The 22280-nt window shown below is 39.7% G+C and overlaps 1 protein-coding gene across 1 annotated transcript in view; it reads left to right on the top strand.

The window, feature by feature from the left end:
* Positions 1-22280, top strand: part of LOC149204455 (B3 domain-containing protein At5g18000-like) — a 165665-nt gene that overhangs the window by 95545 nt on the left and 47840 nt on the right. The gene's annotated exons all lie outside the window — the stretch shown is intronic.

The following is a 22280-nucleotide window of genomic DNA, read 5'->3' as shown; positions in this document are numbered from 1 at the left end:
ACACGAAAATTGCAGTTGTCTTGCCGTCTGCCTCAAATGTAGGCATCGCCTCAGCCCACTTGGTAAAATAATCTACCGCAAGGATGATATACGCATGCCCCCCGGCCGAGTGAGGGTTACATGTAATAAAATCGATACCCCATTTGGCAAAAGGACCAACGGCAATTATAGGGAGGAGAGGAGCAGGTGGAGCACGCATCTTTTGATCAAATATTTGGCAGTTGTGGCATTTTCGGACCGCAGTAATATAATATTTAAATAAAGACGGCCAGAAGTAGCCAGCGCGCAATATCTTTTGGGCTGTGGCATACCCAGACATATGACTGCCACACGCTCCAGAGTGATAGTCATTTAGAACCCTTTCAGCTTCCTCGTGAGTTAAGCAACGTCGAAAAATAGAGTCTGCCCCACGACGATAAAGAGTATCTCCAATAATCCTATATTGTTGGGACTGGAATCGTATTTTCTGACATTCTGACCTTGAAATTTCTGGCCGAAAGGATTGGTTCTGGAGATAAATGATGATATCCCCATACCACGGATCTAAAGTGCTGATTAGAAACAAGGATTCATCCACAATGGGCTCCTCCGCCACAGTTTCCGTATCAGTACGCGGGAAATCACACATTAACTCCGCAAAGACTAAAGATTTCTTAGACTTAGATTTTTCAAATTCCAAGTCGAACTCCTGCAGGATAACGATCCATTTAGAGTACTTGCCCCCTAGCAATTGCTTGGTCAAAATGTAGATCATAGGGTTGCAATCTGAAATTACTGTAGTTTTACGTAGTAAAATGTAGTGACGAAAACGTTGGACAACTTGAACAGCTGCCAATGCCAATTTTTCCACATGTGAGTATTTTAGCTCAGTTGGATTTAAAGTTCGACTAAGGTAATATATCACATGTTCAATTCTGAATTCATCTTCCTGAACTAAGACCATTCCAATGGTGGAATGAGAGGCGGCGAGATACAAGAAGTAATCCTGGTTGTAGTTGGGAGGATGCAATAACGGTACATGGGTCAATGCATGTTTTAGTGCATCAAACGATTTCTGAGCTATCTCATCCCAATATAATGGAGTATTCTGTTTCAACAACCGGGTAAAACCCTTTGTAACCTCGGTGTAGTTAGGAATGAATCGTCGTAAAAAGTTTGCTTTCCCTTGCAAACTTTGGAGTTGGCGAAGACTCGAAGGAGGAGGCAATTTGACAATAGCTTCGACCTTCGAGGGATCGACACGAATGCCGACTTTCGAAACTACAAACCCCAACAATCGACCCGTTTCTATACAGAAGACACATTTGTGTGGGTTCAACCGAATCCGATAATGCCTACACCTCATAAAGATTGCTCGTAAATGGATGAGGTGATCAGCTCGATGTAATGAATGAGCTGGCAAATCATCGAGATAGGGTTGCACAATGTGCTTGATGTCATGAAACGCATAAGACATGGCCCTTTGAAAAGTTGCTCCGGCATTCTTGAGCCCAAAAGGTAACTTTCAATAAGCAAATGTCCCCCATGGACAAATGAAAGCCGTTTTTGGTTGATCGGCAGGTAGAATATTGATTTGATTGTATCCGGAAAAACCATCCATGAAGGAGAATATTTCATTGCCGGCACAATCATCAATGATTTGATCGATATAGGGAGTTGGGTAATTGTCCTTTGGACAGGCTCGATTAATGTCCCTATAATCGATACATATTCTTATTGTCCCTTACTTTTTGTTAATCGGAACAATATTCGATACCCAATCCGTTAATGGGATCGGATAAATGAAACCTGCTTTGAGTAATTTTTCAACTTCTGCTTTAATTGCAGCAGCTTTTCTTGGGTGAATCTGACGCAAACGTTGCTGGACGGGTTTAGCGTCCGGGTAAGTCTTGATCTCATGAACAACAATTGCGGGATCAATTCCTGGCATTTCCTCATAGGACCAGGCAAACACGTCGCGGAATTCTTGAAATAGGGCCTTATATATTTGAATTTCGTCATCTGTACATGAGGCACCTATATGAATGTTCTCAACAATTCCAGGCTTAACCGAAATGTCAATAGGAATGGTTCGAGAGATGTTTCCCAAATTTAACTCGGAATCAGGATGTTTCATTGGATTCTGAGGTTCCTTGACATATTTAATTGTAAAAATTGATGAAAAATCATTTTCAAAACGATCATTCTCGTGTAAAACGAAGATCTGTGATGGAGATTTTCCCATGGTAAATCATTTATACATAGGATTTCACGAATTTGCTCATTAGAGTGAACAAGTTCAAAAAACGTGATTGAATCCGAGCTTGAGGTGAAAAGTGATTCTTCACGGACCACATTCATTAAGTCAATTTCGGTTGAAGATGGGTCGGTAAACGATTGCACGGCCTCATACGCAATTTCATATGGACTCAAAGGCATGACATCACCAAATGAGTCCATCTCAGATTCAGAAGGAATGATCCAAGGATCATCATAAACAATGGTGTCTGACGTGATCATATGAATGGTTGCAAAAGAAGACGATGCGTTGATAGGAGGAAAAGGAAAAGTTCCCAGTAAACCGGCATCTTTAACTAGTCCTACTCCAACATCCTTATACGGGATAGTCGTTTTACCGACATGCTGAATACTTTCAGAAGAGGCTGGGTCAGATGAAAAGTAAGCCAGCTAGTCTATTGTTATGATCTTTCCATTATGAGGAAACTTAATAACCCGAAAGACCGATGAAACGACCGTTGTCATAGCGTAAGACCAACTTCGACCCAAGAGAAGGTTGTAATCTAAAGGGGCATCAACCACCTCCACATCTAGATTAACGGTTTTTCCTTCAACCCCTATAGGAAAATCCTGTAGAATGCCAAAAGGATGAAACCCATGGCCATCAAAGGCCTTTAGAATCGTCGGGGATTGATTTAGCGAAGGAGAACCAAGCGATCTCCAACACTGTATCGACATAATACACGTTGAGTCTCCCTCATCAATCACAGTGCGATGAATAGGCCTGTTTTTTACTATCACTGGAATTTGGAAAGCCATTTGATGAGGTAAGCATGGTGTATTATTTTCTAGATCGAAAATTATTAGGTTCGAGTCCTGAACGTCAACAGCTCCTATAGCCGACAAAAGTAATTTACGCTGTGCTGGACATGATTGCAGCACTTCCAAAGCCGACATTGCTAAGGGTGAAACAGCTAAATCCTCAACAATGTTATAGTTCTGAGGCGCTCTCGCATGTGGATTGAAAGCTGACTTCCGAAGTATACCCTTTGCGGGTGGTTTGATTACCAAGTCTGGATTAGGTTTCTCGATCTGTAGTGGATCAGAACCGGGAGCTGAGGTTGATGGATTAGAATGAGAAGATTATGCTTCTTTACCATCAACAGGACTTTTACTACCATAATCTTGTGATCGAGTCGCAATCCTAACATGGGACATCATCAGTATGGGTTCTTCATTGGCACTCGAGGAAGAACCTATCATCTTACTGTCTTGAGCTGGAAAAGGATCCTTCAAAACAGTAGGAGTTTGGGAACCTTTGACAATCTTCGCAACCTTTGCACGATGAGGGCAGTCTCTTGTAAAATGTTCATCATCACAAATGAGACAAGGATAACGAGGTTTGCGTTTTTCATCATTGGACTCTGATTTTTCAGGTTTCTCCTTTGAATTTTTGTCTGTTTTATTCTTCTTCTTTCCTTTCTTCTTTCCACCGGATTTTGATTTGGCTGTAGATGAATCTACAACATGCATATCGGCGGAAATCTCCGCGAAAGAATCTCCTGTCGGGGAATCAGGCAAGGTTATGATAGGAGAAGAATTCTTGGAAGACTTCTTCTTACTTTTAGTGTTAACCGTACCAATCATACCATCTGCGGCATGAGATCCCGAAGGAGCTGCAGCGATTTGATTTTTCTTGGGAAGATCGGGGATTTTCTCGTGTAACGTACCTGACTGAGTATAGACCAAGTCAAGGTACTGTGCTTGAGCAATTACTTGCTCCTCAGTAACAACTCTGACTTTAGCTACATCTTCAGTGATCTTTGGCAACAAAAACTTTACAAACCATTCAGCCAAGATCTGATCCGGAATAAAAACCTTCACTAAATGCCGTCGACGTCTCCACTCATGAATATGATCTGAAATGTAAGTGGACGTTGATTGCTTTAACGAAGTTAACAATTCTGTGCCATTGTCATATCGGACTGGCAACTGAAAATGAGTTAAAAACGAGGTAGCTAACTGACTAAAATTATAAAAAGTGCCTCGCGGTAACTCAATGTACCACTTGGCCGCAAGACCAATTAGAGTGCGCTGGAAAAGTCTTAGACAGATTGAATCATCTGAAATGGAGTTAGACGCACACCAGAGGTGATAAGTCATCACATGGTTTGACGGGTCCTCCCCTGATTTGCTTTCGAACTTAGGAATATCACTAGGCAACTTATTCGGCATTGGCGGCCAAAACGGAAGATAATTAATGGGATCATTCATTAGGCGCGACAAGTCAGGCAAGTCCAAAGTTGCGATAAATGGTAACTGACGATTAGGGTCCCTAAAACTCTGGGTCATGAGACCAGCCCCAGGAGGAGGATATCCAGGATAACTAGGAATAGGAATTGCATTTGGGATATTGTATCCTCCCGGAAAACCAAGATTAACCGGACCATACTGGGGTTGTTGAGGTTGTTGATAAGTATACCTAGGGTACGGTTGATACTAATAGACTGGCTGCTGCACAGCAGGACCGAATTGGTACTATCCCTGGTATGGTTGATAAGTAAATTGTGGTTGACTTGTGACAACAGTACTTGAACCAGGTTGTCCTACAGGCATCTGAACCGAAGTTTGAATCGTGGATCCGGACGGTGGTAAAGATGTCTGAGGAGTAGATACAGGAACAGTAGAAACCGGAGCTGTCGATACTCCAGAAGTAGGTGGGGTAGATTGAACAGATGTTGTTGCAGTTGCAGCAGTCGTTTGAAGCGGAGTACGAGGTGTACTAGGCCCAGGCTGAGAAACTACCGAAGGTACAGAAGTTTGAATATTAGACTGGACTGGTTGCTGGGGTGTACCAGAAACTAAGGGTTGTCCAGTTTGAGATGACAACTGTACATTTGGCTGCAACACCTGTTGAGTTTGCGATGGATCCCACACTAAATTCATTCCGGCGTACGGACCCATAACAGGTTGAGAATATTGAGGACCATAACCGGGTTGAGGGTAGGATTGATAATTCAAAGGTACGTTTCCTGTTCCTTGAACATATGATTGACCGGAGGGTGGTTGGAAACCTTGGTTTGAGTATTGACCTTAGGGTTGATACCCTTGAGTCACGTACTGATACTGGGGTTGACCTTGGGGTACATATTGAGTCTAGGGTTGACCTTGAGGAACATACTACCCCGTAGGTATGTACTGTCCTTGAGGTTGCCCCCCAGGCACAAATTGGGTACCTTGAGGTTGCCCCCCAAGTGATAATTGAGGCTGCCCCCCAGGCGGTAACTGGCCACCATGAGGTTGAGGATTGGGAATAGAACCAGACATCATGAGAATGTCTTCTACGCTCAACGGCTTAGTACCATTGCTTCTAGTTAATAACCCTTGTTCAATGGGTTGAGGAGATGCTCCCGAAAAGTATCAGAGAGTGACTGATACCCAGAGGGAACAGAAGGACCGCCGTACAAAAAGGATTCGGGCGATTGAGTAAACATGGACGACTGTCTTGACATATTTAACGGAGGATAATAACCTCTAGGTGTTGGGTGATAAGGAACACGAGGTGGTGAAAAACTTAACCCTGGGTTTTCTAAGAAATTAGTCAAAGAAAGATACCAAGTACTGCTCCTAGGTGGACTGTAAAAAATTGATTCACGCTCTCTTAGCTCAATAATAGGTTGATTTTCAGGGATAGGGATGTCTACTTCTTCTTCCGGAGTAGCAAGTTCTTCAATAGCTATGAGTCCAGAAGGAAGATCTTGGGTGATTATTCTTTCTACCCTAGGTGAACCAGGACCACTAGAAGCTGGAGAATCAAACCCCGATGTCGGAGTAGCAGCAAATTCACTTTCAGGTTCAGATATTTTAGGTTCCTCACCTATATCACTAGTAGATGAAAAGCTACCAGTAACTTCGGAAACAGACACTGATTGTGGATTATAATCTGCTACTAAAGCTTGAAAATCAGGATGTACCACCAAAGAAGACCCTCCTTCTTCAAGTGACCCAACTCTACTGTCTCTAGGAGTTACGAGGAATTTCAACCCTTCAGGATGGTTCGGTGAAAACTCAGGAGGTTGGCCCTGAAGTCTACGGGACTTCCTCGGTAATTCAGCCACGGTTAAAAACTTTTAACTACTTCACACGCAAGCAAAGTAAAATCTCAATGAAAACCACCTAAAGCCTATAAAGAACCAAACAAATATGAATCACACGCCTAAAGAATCTAGGAGATCAAACACACACAAACAGTAACTTTCCTACTGAAAACACTAGTTGGTGATGAAATCCAACGTCGCAGAGTTCAATACAGAAATGGCGGTTGGAACAGTTACCCCGGCAACCTGCTTAATGAATAGACTGGCACAAGTTCCTCCACTTAACCGTCTCGAGTGAAGAGAACCCCCCAGAAAATCCAAGTGAGTCTAGCCGACGTCTGCTCCAGGTACAGTGGGATCTTCCCACCACTGTCACCTTAGGAAGAATCCTAAAGAATATGGCCACTAAGGTTACCAACTGAAACAAATATACCTGGGGGAACAGTCTACGATCCGATACACACGCAAGGGCAAAGTAGGAAGCTCAATCCCCTTGAAGGCTACTTGACATAATCCAAGGTTTACCAACAAGTGACCCCAGGCTCCTCGACAATGGTTAATCCGAGGTTTACCAACAAGTGACCCCAGGCTCCTCGATAATGGTTAATCCGAGGTTTACCGTTTTTAATACGTGAATATCTAGTGTCGTTCCCAATGAGGAAGGATTGATTCCCACACTGGTTCGGACACGATCTCATGCTTCTCCTTTAAGAGGAGCTTTCCCAGAGCATAAATGCAACAGTTGGATTTCTTCCCTACCACAAGATACAGCTACTTGTTTGTTTTTACTGTCTTGGAGAGTTAATTACTCTCCTACTCCAAGACACTAGCCTAAGCTAAGTTGGTGTATCAGAGCCCTAGAAATAAAAATGTTGCTAGATGAATTTTACTTTAAGTTTCATTTTTATTGGTTTTTGTTTAAGTCAAAAGGTGCGGAGATAAAACTCGTGGTATGAAGACTCGACTCAAAATCACTAAAAATGCACCTAAGATGATTTAAACAATCTTTTCTCTTCGATGAACTTCTAGCTAGGAAAGAGTTTGAGAATGCAAAATACTTTGTAAACACAAATCTTTCTTAACACACAAATTAAAAGAAGAGCTTTTGTCCTTTCCAATGCACTCAAAATGAGACAACTAGTTATTTCACAAAAATTTCCCTTTTCTTTTCAAAGCACTCAACCAATACAAAAAACAAACTTTTTCCAAAAGAGATTTTTTTTTAATTTTATATAAAACACTCAAAACTATGAAAACAACTAACTTTGAGATCTATAACCTATAAAAACCTATTTGAAGTCAAAGCCTACAATATTTATTTTTAAGGATGTTTTACTTAGCTAGATATAAGCTAAGGACCAATTTATGCAGAATCACAAATTAGTCAAAAACAACCAATTTTGTTTTCTTTTTAAAAATGAAAATCCAAACTTTTAAACACAAGCTTTTCGAAGTTTTGTAAAGAGAAAACACAAAGCGGATTCCTCAACAAGGGTAGATTTCATAAATGGTCAGACTCATAAGAAGGTTGGTAGACACCAAGGTGATCTGAGGTCCCTACAGCTTCTAAGCTCAGAGCTACTACAAGACCAAAACGAAAAACAAACCCAACAAGCAAAACTCCTAGGAATTTCACCTAAAACCCTAACACCAATGAAATCAACCTAAGGAAAGATTCTGACAGGTTATATGCAGGTCTGGGAAGTGGATAATAACTTCTAAACAAAAACTAAGCTGACTAACAGAGGAAATCTTAGGTTTTCCAAAATTTTGACAGGGTCCGCAGGCCCACAGTTAACACAGGTGCGGTACCGCTCTGTGCTAAAAGCAAAAGTGCGGATAAGTACGCACTGTGTCAAAAGGCTAGGGTGCGGTCCTCTCCCAAAGCTATGAAAAACGAAAAATAACCCTGGATCTACAATCTCTACCCAATTTCACACACAACAAGCCAAAAACAGAAACAAAAACACAGTTTCTCAGGTCAAAGTAAAAACAAGGAAAAAATCAAGTCCCCAGTATGGTCGCCATTTTGTCACACGGAATAAGTCGATCTTGCAGACAAGATCGACCTTACTAGAATCTAAAGAAGACCTAATGACAAGCAAATCAATCAGACACTATCTTCTTCTAAATATGTTTTTATAAACAAAGGCAAACAAGTGTTTTAGGCCTACCTTAAGTCCAACGCAAGTTTGTGGAAGCCTCGCTCCTTCGATCCAAATTAGCTCCCTTGTCGCGAATCTGCAAACACAAACAAGCAAACAAATTAAATAGCACCTGAAAAGCCAATATCATAAAACATATTTAACATGAAAGTCAAGGAATTCATGAAACAAATGACATGAGACAATTTGTTGAGAAAAATGAGTTTGATTGTATTAATTCAAATCAAGAAGAACTTTACAACTTGTGCCTTGACGTTGTAAAAGCTCCTCCCAGGGTCCAGCAAGAAATCTCCTCTACTTTGACAAGTTTCACTCTCTTCTCAATGAAGCCAAAAAGGTATGTGATCTCTCTTCTTAAGCTCAACTAGGAAGTCTTAATTTCACCAGCATTTACCCTCAAAAATGTTCAGCTTCTAACCTCTCTAGCAACCAGCCCAATGCCTGAATTTATAGTGCAATGGAGGGAAGTTACTAGGTCCTCCTTCAAAGGGATAAATCCCTCCTTCAAAGGGATAGCTCCTCTCATCAAGGGATTAGCTCCTCTTTTGGGATGCATGAACCACCTAAGAGCGGCCAATCCACGTCAAAATTCCTTCTAGAATCATCTAGAATTTACCCAAAGTGAGTTCTTTAGAATAAACTTGCACCTTTTTGACTTTCACAGGGGTCCGCACCCACACCTTTAGGGACAGAGCGGTCAGGTCCGCAGTTTTTGTAAACAGAAGGTGCGGGACCGCAGGTAACAATGAGAGAAAGTGCGGAACCAAAGTTTCATTGATTTTCAATGTCTTTCTCTCATTTTCAAAGCTTGACTTGAAGAGCTGAGGTCTGAGACTTGCTTAGGAGGACAGTACAAGTGATGATAGACCCATACTGACTGCAAATAATCATGGTGACGATATTTTTGTGTAACACGTACCTTCCTTAAACTCCATTCTCTTCCTTTTTTACCATAATAACTCCAATTAAGTGTCAGCTTGCAAGGTTATTGGAAAAAATAAATATTTAATAATCTTTTATTCATAGTTTCATAGTTTCTTTATTATTTGATTTAATATTTACACAAGCTATTGAATTGCATCAATTCTGCAGCTAATAATCGATTATGCAACTTACTTGAAGAATCTACAAGTTCTGAAACATATGAAACATCAGTTGAGGAATGAAGAGGTAGTTGGAAACTAGCACAACGATATCCACATATTCCTCTGATTTGGAAAAGCGATAAGGATGTCGTATGAGCTGGTCAATGTGGAAGTCAACCTAGCGGAAAAGACCGAAGACAAATCAGGCGAGCGAGAAGATCGTGGATTGAAGTTGATATTTTGCCTCATGATTTGCTTCTTTGATAGAAAATCATGAAGAATCATTATCTTATTTAAGAAATGTTATTTTAAGATGTTTTGTTGAGAAGGATAGGCTTAGAAATCTCCAAAAAATTTAACAAAGGAGGTTATAAAACCTGCCTCTCGACACGATGATATGTGTGACTGGTTATTGTTTTAAAAACTCTTTGCAATCGATTAATTAAGCTCTTGATTCCACTGTGTTGTGCATATAAATGCGTGGTTAAGTTTTTCTTATCTCTGCATTCCTACACTCACGGGAGGGCCCCCTGGGAGCTGTAAGGTTTCGTTTTTGTTTAAGATTTCTATTTTATAGGGTTAAGCTATCATAGTGATTATAATTTTGATTTCTAAAAGCGTGTTAGTAACAGTTAAGATTACATTTGTTATAGATTTCATAATTGGATTTTCCATATAATTTCTTTTACAAATTTAATCTCGTTGTGTGAAGGATGAAGAAAATAATCAAAGGGATTTATTATGCACATGTAAATTATGATTGATAGATAGAAAGTAGAGTCATTTGATTTGGATTTTGCAATTAGTTCAAGGTTTTATTTTTGTTAGTGTGAAGAAAATTTTGATTTTATTAGTGTGATATTTATTTCTGCACTTTAAGATTAGATTTGTTTTCTGTCAGTGTGAAGAAAATTTAGATTTGATTTTGCTACTTATTTCTGAATTTTAGATTAATTTCCTTTATGTCAGTGTGATACTTTCCTTTCTTGCAAGAGGGATAATATTTTTACTTTGAGTGATAAAAAATGTGTATGAAAACATCCTAATTCAATTTGAAAATTACTCACATAATAAAGAATCCTAGCACAAATGGTGCACATACACTTCATCAGTTTACAAGCCTTGGTCGATAATTTATGAAGTACTTTAAGCTCAATTAAATTACCAAACAATCTATATGAAGGCATAGCTTGAAGAATCCAAAAGAATTGAAGGAGAACAAAAGTGCCAAATTTGGAAGAAAGAAGAGGATTGCATGAAACAAGAAGAATAAATCATATCACTAAGGGCTAAATTTGACAAGTTGAATAAAAAGTTGAAGAGCACACAAAATTTGGACAATATTCTTAGTTGCCAAAGATTTCCATGCATCAAAAAAGGTATTGGTTATATAGGTTAACCTTCATCCAAGGAAGACACAAGCTCCAAGCCTCCTCATAGCAAGATTGACAAGTAGCCTGATAGCAAGATTCGTCTAAGGCCAAATATAAATTACGGAAAAAAGAAGATTGAAAATGTTGTTGCTCCAAGAAGACACACTCAATAAAGGGATGTACCTCCTCCAAGGAATAATTTCTACGGAAGATCATTAAGAAAAGACATCTCATCCACACACCTATCATGTTTAATGGTTATTGTTTTTCATGTTCTAACTTTGGGCATATGGATAGGGATTGCAGAATGTATGACAAGGATGATTATTAAGGACATTATCAAAACCCTCAAAGCAAGTTTAATGGATTGCAAGACAAATTTCAAAATGGCCCTTTCAGTAAAATTTATATGTCATTTCCCCATCATTAAGGTTCAACATTGAGAGTTTCAAATTCCATAACTACGGACATATAGCTCATGATTATAGATACAAGATGAAGGACAACTCTAACACTAGGTATAGGAAGGTCTAGAGAAGAAAAAAAAGTAAGAAGATTAAGTGAATGAGAGAGTTTCAGTAGTTATGCTCTCAAGCTTTGTAAATTCAAAGGTTATGATGATTCTACAGTGGACAATGTCAAGAATGATTCAGTTGCAGATCCAGTTCACAAATTATTCTGATAAGGAAATTTGAAGACTACTTGTCCTATGAATGTTGAAGAGGGGGAGTCTATGTGGCAGTGGTTTCACTTTTGAAGATATATCCTTTCACAAGATGACAGATGGCAGATGTGAAGAAGTTGTCAAGGCAATGATCAACATTATGGGCATATTAGTCAACTTTATGGAGCAACAAATTCGAAAAGCAAAGTCATGGATATAATTACATAAGGATTCAGGTAGAATTAACATTATGTTTAGTGGAACATCATGTTTGGAAAGACATAATTGCAAAAGGTATTAGTTGTGGCAAATCGTAAAAGGTATTTTTTCAGGTGGAGTATCCCTTTGCCATTGATGTCAACGGGGGAGAGAAATTAGGAAAAGAAAATCAAAGGCATGGAGTCAAAGGGAGTAATGGTCGGAGGGGGAGTATGTGTTGCCATCAATGACAAAGGGGGGAATTGTTGAATGGTGTTTTCATTTATGACAACATTGTCCTTGAATGCTCTTAATACTTGTCTATAAATTGCATCAATCGAAAGCCCCATAAAACATATTTCCCCGCACTTGTTGATGAATTTTAGGATGAAGATGAGTGGATTTGTTCACAATATGTCCTTCATTTCATTCTCCTCTTCATGTTGATTCCAATTGTATGTGGCACACTACGATGCTCCTCACGGTTTGAGATATATGCCAAATATAATTTGAAGCACCCATCTTGTGGTCAAAGTCCCCAACATTAGATGATGTGGAAACTTAACAATTTTCTAAGCATTTGATTAATTCATGGGGTCAAGAGGATTTTTTCCATTAAATAATTTGATTAAAGACTCTTAAGATCAATCTCGGGGCAAATAATTGAAGGAGATATCATTTAGGAATTTCACTCCAAAATAAAATTTCTAATTTGCAAAATCATTATTCCCTCCAAAAGTCAAGATTGTCTAGCCCCTCCTAGAATTCACCTTTGTCATTATAAATACATATTGATTTACTCCACAATGTAGATGATTTAAATGTTGATCTTATGCGATATATGTATGCAGCCTTGGTTAGTCATGCAAATTTGAAGGAGGTCAAGCAGTTTAGGATTGTTCTAATGGTTTTCTTTTGGACTCTTAAATTTTATATTTCCTTTGGATATTCATTGTTGGGTGTCCCGAGGCCACTCAGGCCATATGAAGTAGATTCCAAGGATTATCTAGGGAAAAATCTTCAGCCCACTCGGCCCTTTCTTGCTAAAGCTTTATGATTTCTTGCCAATGTATTCTCGACCTAGTTTGAGTGTGATTCACAGTGAAATTTGGATTGTGTTTGTTTTGTTTTTGCGTAATATTACACTTCGTCCCTCATAGAACACAACTAATACAACATTTGGAATACTTTTGTAGCAATTCAGCCTCATCATTTTGTTTTTTCTTAAATTGTCATAGTTTATGTTTGAATTTCTACAATATTTTTGTTGGGTAATCTCTTCAGACTACCTTACATCTCAAAGGGAGTCTTGAGATGGTATACAATTAGGCTAGCTACACAATATGTACAGTGACAAAAGCTACCCAAATAATTCAGACAAGATGGACCAAATAGAAGGCAATTTCGCTCATGCCTAGTCTAGTTCCTGGTTTTAATGTTGACATGTTTAATGACCGTTCGATTATGTTGAGACCATTATTGTTATGGGAATTATATGCACTAGAGAATATACAAAAACACAACTTGAAGACCAAGAATGACGAGTGACGAGATCAAAAAAATACCAAGAACAAATTGAAGTCCCATATATGCAAGAAAAAAATAGAATAAGGTCTATGAGCCATAAACAAAGAGTATGAGTCTTGTGTCAATGGTTTTGTAGGAGATAATTGAAGTCAGATGTGATTACGAGGCACTAGCATCTCCATACACATTCGTATTTTTTTAAGAACCCAAATCAAGGATAGATAAATACGAATATTTCATAAAGTCTTGTCAATGACTATATAGACATAAATATAGTGCATCCATACTAACAGAAGAGGAGACAACAATCATGGTAATTTACTAACAAAAGAAAAAAATTGAAGATCCTTTTAGCAGGAATTTTGGCCTTTATGCTCACTAATATGTTTTTTGTTGTTGAAGCCACTTTTGAGCTTGATTGTGACCTGATCAAAATTCTAGAGAAGAAGTCCTAAATCATTGAATCCCATTCAAGTTACCAATACCTTATCATATTCTATAACTTTGATCTGGAAACTTCCAACCCTCTAAAGTTTGTATTTGGATCTCTGAATTTGGAGCAGAAGAATATATTTCATGATCACTTCTACTATCACTAGAGTTGACAAGGATTTGGTTCCCTTCTTCTTGCTTGATCAAAATGTAGGAAAACGATGGCGATTGAAATGTATTCCATATTGACTAATCTCTGAAACAATTGAATTCATATATGTAGAAAATTTTCGTGGACTTGGATCTGGATAAGGGATCTCATTATTCACATAATGAACCATTTCAGAAGTTGTTGATATGGGCATAATAGCAATAAGATTATTGATGAGGTTTAGACCTCTTAGAAGAGACTTCATCTACAACAATGAGTTAGGGTAGAAGCATCAATCAGTGACACATTTGATCTTCAGATTCAACTATGAAGGTGGAATTTCATCAGAGAGAATTCCATAGGGTCATCTTCACGTCTAAACGCTTGGTAAGGTTTGTAGCATATCAATGGGACAAAAGGCACACTTCATGTTATATTGTAGCAAGAAAATGATTCATTTGACTTGTGTCTTAGTCAAATAGAGAAATTTGAATTTCCACGTCAACAAGATGACTTGAGTTGCAGTTAGCAGGAGTGACATGGCCAAATCACTCAGTTAAATCATTTAATTTGAGTTTGTAGGTTAGAAGTAGAGTTGTTCAGGAGTTGATTTCTAAATATAGCAATCTAGTGGAGTTATTGTTAGTTAAACTCAGTTATCTGAGCTCTAGTCTAGAATAGAGTCAGTAGGAATTTAGTTGAGTAGTAGTAACTATTGTTAATTCACTAGTCTCTCAGTTAACTAATCAATTTACTAAAAATATCTCTAGTCATGCATGTAATTCGAATTACCTAGTTTAGGTGGAGGAAAATACACATTGTAATTGTAAATTGTATACTAGTTAATTGTACATGTTTTGCATTGGAGCAGGTGATCAATTCCTTCAGGATTTGCGCAAGGAAATAAGGAATTCTCCTATCTTTTAGGAGATAATTTCCTCAAGGATTGTGCAAGGAAATAGGAGGAAGGTTGAGGCCTATTTTGGCTAAGTGTTGGTCATAGAAGGCAGAGCAGATGGAGATCAATATTGTAGTGCAGGTCGATCTTCAAGGATTGAAATAGTCATTGTAATATATCCATATTATCATATGATTTAATACAATACAATGGAGGGGTTTTTCCTAGTTGGGTTCCCTAGGAAAAACACTATGTTCATTTTGATTGAATGATTGCATGCGTTTATATATTATGTTTTTCTTTTTGCAGATTGCGTAGAAGAAATTGGTGTCTATTGTTTTCAGTCTGAATTCATTACAAGCTACAAATTTCGAGTTATTTCTACATGGTATCAGAGCTACTGAGTACTACATAGAAACCGAGTTCCATATCTTATCTCAGAAAAATTTTGATTTGCAGAGTTCTTGGAGTAGATTTTCTTCAGTGAAAGAAAATAGTCTTTCAATGGACTGAGGCTTGAGTATGCATTGGAGGGAACCTCGAATTTTTGTGCTTGGAAAAATCCAAAAATGCAAACCTTTCGTGATTTGGACCTCCCAATTTTAAGGGTAGCGCGCGGCGCGCTACGCATTGAGCCCAAAAACCTGCTTTTTACACAAAAATTTCAAAATTGACAAAATTTTCCCGAAACTTGTTGAAATTTGGGATGGGGGTCCCCAATCAAGTACTATGCTCAATCAAAGAGGCTTCGGCTAAAATCTGAAGACGATCAAGCTCCTTTTGCCGTTTTTGCTTCTTGACCATTTTCCTCAATTTTGCCTTTAGACTCCTAATTCGCGCCTTGCAAACCAGGTTCCGGACCTTGTAATGCATAACCATGTGTTTCAATAATGCATGATCTCTATCGGCCCTTTTCAGCCGTTCCTCCAAGTAGATGTTGACCCTCTCGAAATTAGCCTCTCGATCTTCATTTACCTGTTGCTCTAGAGAGGTGAACTCAATTTGCCTATGTTGGGCAGCTTGGCGATTCTCACGGATTTTCTGTAGCTCTATGATCCTGTGCTGGTCCTCAAGCTGTTTATTCCACTGCTCTAGATACCTGATATATTGGGTCTTCTCTAATTCTGAAGTTGTCTCATCATGAATAGTAACAAACCCGGATGGCTCACCAGAAGATCCCTCCTCATGCTTGGGCTTCTTGCCCTTATCCTGTACCTGCGGTGCTACTGTCGAAAGCGAGGCCCCTTCCACACGAGGTGGAGATAACACTCGCTGTGCCGATGAAGTCAACGAGACCCCTTCCACCCCGGGTGGAGATAGTACTCGTCGTGTAGATGCAAATAATGTCCTATGACCTCGCTGATATGTCACATATGGAGGAGCACTTATATGCTCAGTCTCGGGAATGTCTGGCTGGTGTGAAGGTCCTCCCTCATCTTGAACTATCTCAGGAGGTGGTTGTAATGGTGCAAAGTAATCACGGGAAATGAAATCTTCCCAAGTAATGCCCTGCTGTGCCAACTGATGCATCACTACAATTTTGATCAATGCATAATGATAGATGCTCTTATGCTGATGTGCTGGGCTCTTCCTTTGTACTAAAGGCACCATCCTCTCTATGTTGCGACACATGAAAAATGAAATGTTCATCATACGTACCCTAGTAAAATGCATCAACAAACGAACATGGTACGCATAGAGACGTGAGAATCTGCCCTCGCAACTGAAATATTGAATGATAAGTTTCATCAACGGTGCATACTCATCCCTTAGGAATCTGAAAGGAAAAATTGCAGTCAAGTGTCTTACACATCCGGGCTTAATATATGGCTCATAGTGAAATCTGTCTAACTGTTGGCGTTTACTCCATTCCTCCCCTACATTTGGTATCCCAGTGGCCTGAGCAATAATCTCGGGTGACAAGGTGAAATTCACTCCGACAAGGTTTACATGACCATCCTGCAAATGTAGAACAAATAAACGGACTAGTTCCCAATGATGCTGGATTTGTGAGATCCGCTCACAGTATTCAAAACATGATTGATACCGAAAACAGTCCATTGCAAGTGGACAAGCTTGCAATTGAGCCAAAGAAGTAGGCTCCTCCCTGACATGCCGACCACCTTTGCCACCTTTGTGATACCTCCTTGGCACACTTACCTCTGGTGTAGAATCACTATCATAATCCTGCTCATAAGCTGACTCGGTCTCTGACATGTTCTTTAAAAACAAGGTGGCTCGAATATATATATGTTGATATACAACTGTGTGCAAAATTGACTGTAGCCTTTTTCTTTTTCTCAAAATGCTGTGACCAAGGGGACACAAATATATAAGGGAATTGTTAGGAAAGGGGAAACATTAGGGAAATGGGGACAATGGAAATAAAACAAGGAATTTAGGGAAGGGAAAGGGCATGGAAATCTTGGAGTTTTAGGGTTTGGGATGAGGTAGGGTAGGGAAATATGTTTGTAGTAGAAGGGAGGGGTTAGGATTTGAGGGAGAATAGTGTAGGGTTTTATGAGGAATTATTGGGGAAAATATTAGTGAATATAGAGGGTGGGAAACACAAGAAATGGGAAAACCTTGGCAACATTTATGTTTGAAAACCCTACAGCAATCTTGGCATTTAAATCCTCACAACAAACTAATGGAAAAGGAGGGTTTTTACACTTGGTTTTTCATGGCAAATATAGCATAATTTCTTTACATAAATCTTTCAAAACCAAGAACCAGCCGTGGATAAAAGCCTACCTGTGATTTGATGCATCAGAAGAGGTGTTTGAGTGTGTTTCAGGCAAAGTTCTGGGCATAAACTACAATGCGTAGCGCGCCTCACCCAACGTGCCGCGCGCTCCTCATGCGCCTCACCCGTGTAAAATTGCACTGAAAATTGTGGCCTGATGCGTAGCGCGCCACTGGTGCGTAGCGCGCCCAACCTGATGCGTAGCGCACCCTGGAAACGGCCCGATTTGCCCACAAACTCACAAAATCACCTTAGAAGAATACTCTTTGCTCTTTGAATGTGGAATGGGTTGCAAATGAGGAAAAATATCTTGATATGGACTCCTTGTTGATTTTTTCTTAACCCAAAACCCATTTTCTTATGTTTGGTTGTTGACACTTTTTGAAAATTAATAGGCTTTGACCTTTTTGGTTACCCCTTTAAAATTGGTTGAAATAATGATTTTCACTGATAATTTTTTTCAGGGATAGCTCTGATATGCTGTGGCAAAGGAGACCAAGGCTGCACTTGAACGATTGAAGAATTGAAAATTTTGACAATTTTTTCAAAAATAAGATGGCGACTTATCTTCAAAACAGAGTTTTGAAGAGAAGTCCTAATTCAGCTGTACAATGATGACAATTATTGAAGTGATGATCTATCAAAGACATCCCTCTGGCCTGCTGGTCTTCTAAGACTTGTCAAGACAAAATTGACTCAACCCTAGACCTAAGACCTCAAAATTTAAAACAAGATTGTAAATGACCTTTGAAAACTTATTTTAATAAACAGGCCTGAACCAGTAGTGCCAAGCACGAGGGAAATGAGTGACACAACCCACTCCATCAGAGTTATGGCATGCCTAACGAAATGCAACTGATCAAAACTGATGGGACACCTAATCATGAAATGCAAAAGAGCTTTGATCTCTGATGGAGGGATAATTAGACCGACTCTAACATGGACCATACGCCATCACCAAGTCTATAGGTGACAATGTCTTCGAGCTCAACATTCCACCGTTCCTTGGCCTGCACCTAGTGTTAATGCAGACCGCCTTCGGCCATATTTTCCACCATTGTTGGACACAACCGACATTGCAGAACAACTCACACCAATAGAGCTAAACCCATACTGCATGGAACATGCCACAACTGATCAAATCATGGATACATAGATCAAGAACACTCGCCAATAGAAGATCCAGCTATATCGAGTTGTCAAAGCAGGCCAACTCCTTCATCGGGGAAAGTGGTTCACCAGGGACCAAGTTCAACAGAAATTTCCTCACGTCATGGAGTCTTTGCACGCAATGGGGACCATTTCTTCCTAAGGAGGGAGGATTGATCTAGGTGGAGTTTTTTCAACTGGCCTTACGAGAGGAAACAACCAGTTGCAGCCGCACCAGCACCACAAGACGAATCAATAGAGGTTTTGGCCGAGTTGGAGGGTCATCTCGAGCGCTTGACAGAAGATATTCCGGAGACCACTATAGATGACATTCCTCGTCGACTTCAGCGCTATGTGATTGGGGTCCCAGAACCTTTTAGGAGGTTCCTTTGCAAGGTGGCCTGTGCAGTGGTTTCTTATCGAGATCATCACCAGTGATAGGATGATCGCCTATTGTGGGCACATATGACATTTTTTCTTTTTGTACTTATCATTTTTGCCGATCATAAGGTGTTTTTCAACCTATGATCGAGGACGATGTATTTTTTGACACACTCCTATATATATCACTATTACCGACTTATCTTGTAAATCATGTTATGGAATGGTTTTAAATTTACATGTATGATTATTGCAAATGTCTACTTAACATTCGAGAAGCAATTGCATCTGCTAATGTATTTAAAGATCTTAGAATATGCTAATACTCAATATAATCAAATTCACGTTCCAAGAGACGCACTCTCAAAAATAATCTTAATAACACTGGATTTCTAATGGCATACACTCTATTAAGCTGTAATACAACGAGTTCAGAATCTAACCTCACTATCAAACTCCGAATCCCAAATGAAATAGATTAATAACTCAATCACTGCACTATACTCGGCAATGTTGTTTGTTGTTTGACCGAGGCTTACCTCATGCATAGATACTAACTCGTCAGAGGGCGAATAGATAACCCAGGCTGCGGAAGAAATGTTCCGTGTACTACGACAAGCACCATCAGCGAAACCAATGTATGTCTGGAGAGGCATCGACATCTGCAATATCAAGAGTAAAACCAAGATAAGCAGGAATAATGACGAAAAACGCTCTCTAAGCTAAGCACACTGTTTAAACTAAAACACACCATCTAGAAAGAAAAGCTATCCTAACTAAAAATCTCCATACCCATTCTTTAAGCATAATACCTCTTCAGGTAAAGACCATTTCTGGGTTTACCCAAAGAGTCCCCGTCAAAGTCTACCAATTCATAGGCCCCTTTTGCTAGCTTTCGCTTGACAACATAGGGACCATGCCACATAGGAACGAATTTTCCAGCGCCTAATTTATCATTAGCTTGATCGTAAACTAAGACTAGATCTCCTTCCGAAAAATTTTGAGGGGTCACATTTCAATCATACTGAGCTTTCATACGTTTTGCGTGAGTCTCGATTGCCAATGCAACATTACGTCGATTCTCATCTAATTGAGCCAAGTATAACAAACGCTTTTCCTCTTCGGAAGTGGCTGGAAGTAACTCAATGGCCATTTGCAATGACGGGATTTCACATTCAATGGGCAACACAGCTTCCAGACCATAAACTAGTTGGAAAGGAGTGAACCCTGTTGATGTTTTTACTGAAGTTCGGTACGCCCAAAGCACTGAAAATAGCATGTTATGCCAATTCGACCGATGAATCCCAATGATTCGTCGGATCATGATGACTAAAACTTTGTTGATGGATTCAACCAGACCATTAGCTTGTGGATAATAAGGAGTTGAACTATCGTGACGCAAACCAAGCTGGCCTGTAAGTTCGGTCATCATAACGTTTCGAAAATGACGCCCATGATCAGTGATTATCGCTTGTGGGACACCAAACCTAGCAATTATATGATTGAACACGAAAATTGCAGCTGTCTTGCCGTCTGCCTCAAATGTAGGCATCGCCTCGGCCCACTTGGTAAAATAATCTACCGCAAGGATGATATACGCATGCCCCCCAGCCGAGTGAGGGTTACATGTAATAAAATCGATACCCCATTTGGCAAAAGGACCAACGACAATTATAGGGTGGAGAGGAGCAGGTGGAGCACGCATCTTTCGATCAAATATTTGGCAGTTGTGGCATTTTCGGACCGTAGTAATATAATCTTTAAATAAAGACGGCCAGAAGTAGCCAGCGCGCAATATCTTTTGGGCTGTGGCATACCCAGACATATGACTGCCACACGCTCCAGAGTGACAGTCATTTAGAACCCTTTCAGCTTCCTCGTGAGTTAAGCAACGTCGAAAAATAGAGTCTGCCCCACGGCGATAAAGAGTATCTCCAATAATCCTATATTGTTGGGACTGGAATCGTATTTTCTGACATTCTGACCTTGAAATTTCTAGCCGAAAGGATTGGGTCTGGAGATAAATGATGATATCCCCATACCACGGATCTAAAGTGCTGATTAGAAACAAGGATTCATCCACAATGGGCTCCTCCGCCACAGTTTCCGTATCAGTACGCGGGAAATCACACATTAACTCCGCAAAGACTAAAGATTTCTTAGACTTAGATTTTTCAAATTCCAAGTCGAACTCCTGCAGGATAACGATCCATTTAGAGTACTTGCCCCCTAGCAATTGCTTGGTCAAAATGTAGATCATAGGGTTGCAATCTGAAATTACTGTAGTTTTACGTAGTAAAATGTAGTGACGAAAACGTTGGACAACTTGAACAGCTGCCAATGCCAATTATTCCACATGTGAGTATTTTAGCTCAGTTGGATTTAAAGTTCGACTAAGGTAATATATCACATGTTCAATTCTGAATTCATCTTCCTGAACTAAGACCATTCCAATGGTGGAATGAGAGGCGGCGAGATACAAGAAGTAATCCTGGTTGTAGTTGGGAGGATGCAATAACGGTACATGGGTCAACGCATGTTTTAGTGCATCAAAAGATTTCTGAGCTATCTCATCCCAATATAATGGAGTATTCTATTTCAACAACCGGGTAAAACCCTTTGTAACCTCGGCGTAGTTAGGAATGAATCGTCGTAAAAAGTTTGCTTTCCCTTGCAAACTTTGGAGTTGGCGAAGACTCGAAGGAGGAGGCAATTTGACAATAGCTTCGACCTTCGAGGGATCGACACGAATGCCGACTTTCGAAACTACAAACCCCAACAATCGACCCGTTTCTATACAGAAGACACATTTGTGTGGGTTCAACCGAATCCGATAATGCCTACATCTCATAAAGATTGCTCGTAAATGGATGAGGTGATCAGCTCGATGTAATGAATGAGCTGGCAAATCATCGAGATAGGGTTGCACAATGTGCTTGATGTCATGAAACACATAAGACATGGCCCTTTGAAAAGTTGCTCCGGCATTCTTGAGCCCAAAAGGTAACTTGCAATAAGCAAATGTCCCCCATGGACAAATGAAAGCCGTTTTTGGTTGATCGGCAGGTAGAATATTGATTTGATTGTATCCGGAAAAACCATCCATGAAGGAGAATATTTCGTTGCCGGCACAATCATCAATGATTTGATCGATATAGGGAGTTGGGTAATTGTCCTTTGGACAGGCTCGATTAATG

The sequence above is a fragment of the Pinus tabuliformis genome, chromosome 1_2 (assembly GCF_031772625.1).
Source record: "Pinus tabuliformis cultivar Carrire ecotype Pingquan chromosome 1_2, CPIR1, whole genome shotgun sequence".
NCBI lineage: Eukaryota > Viridiplantae > Streptophyta > Pinopsida > Pinales > Pinaceae > Pinus > Pinus tabuliformis.
The sequence above is the reverse complement of the archived record's forward strand: the minus strand, read 5'-3'. Positions and strand labels throughout refer to the sequence as shown.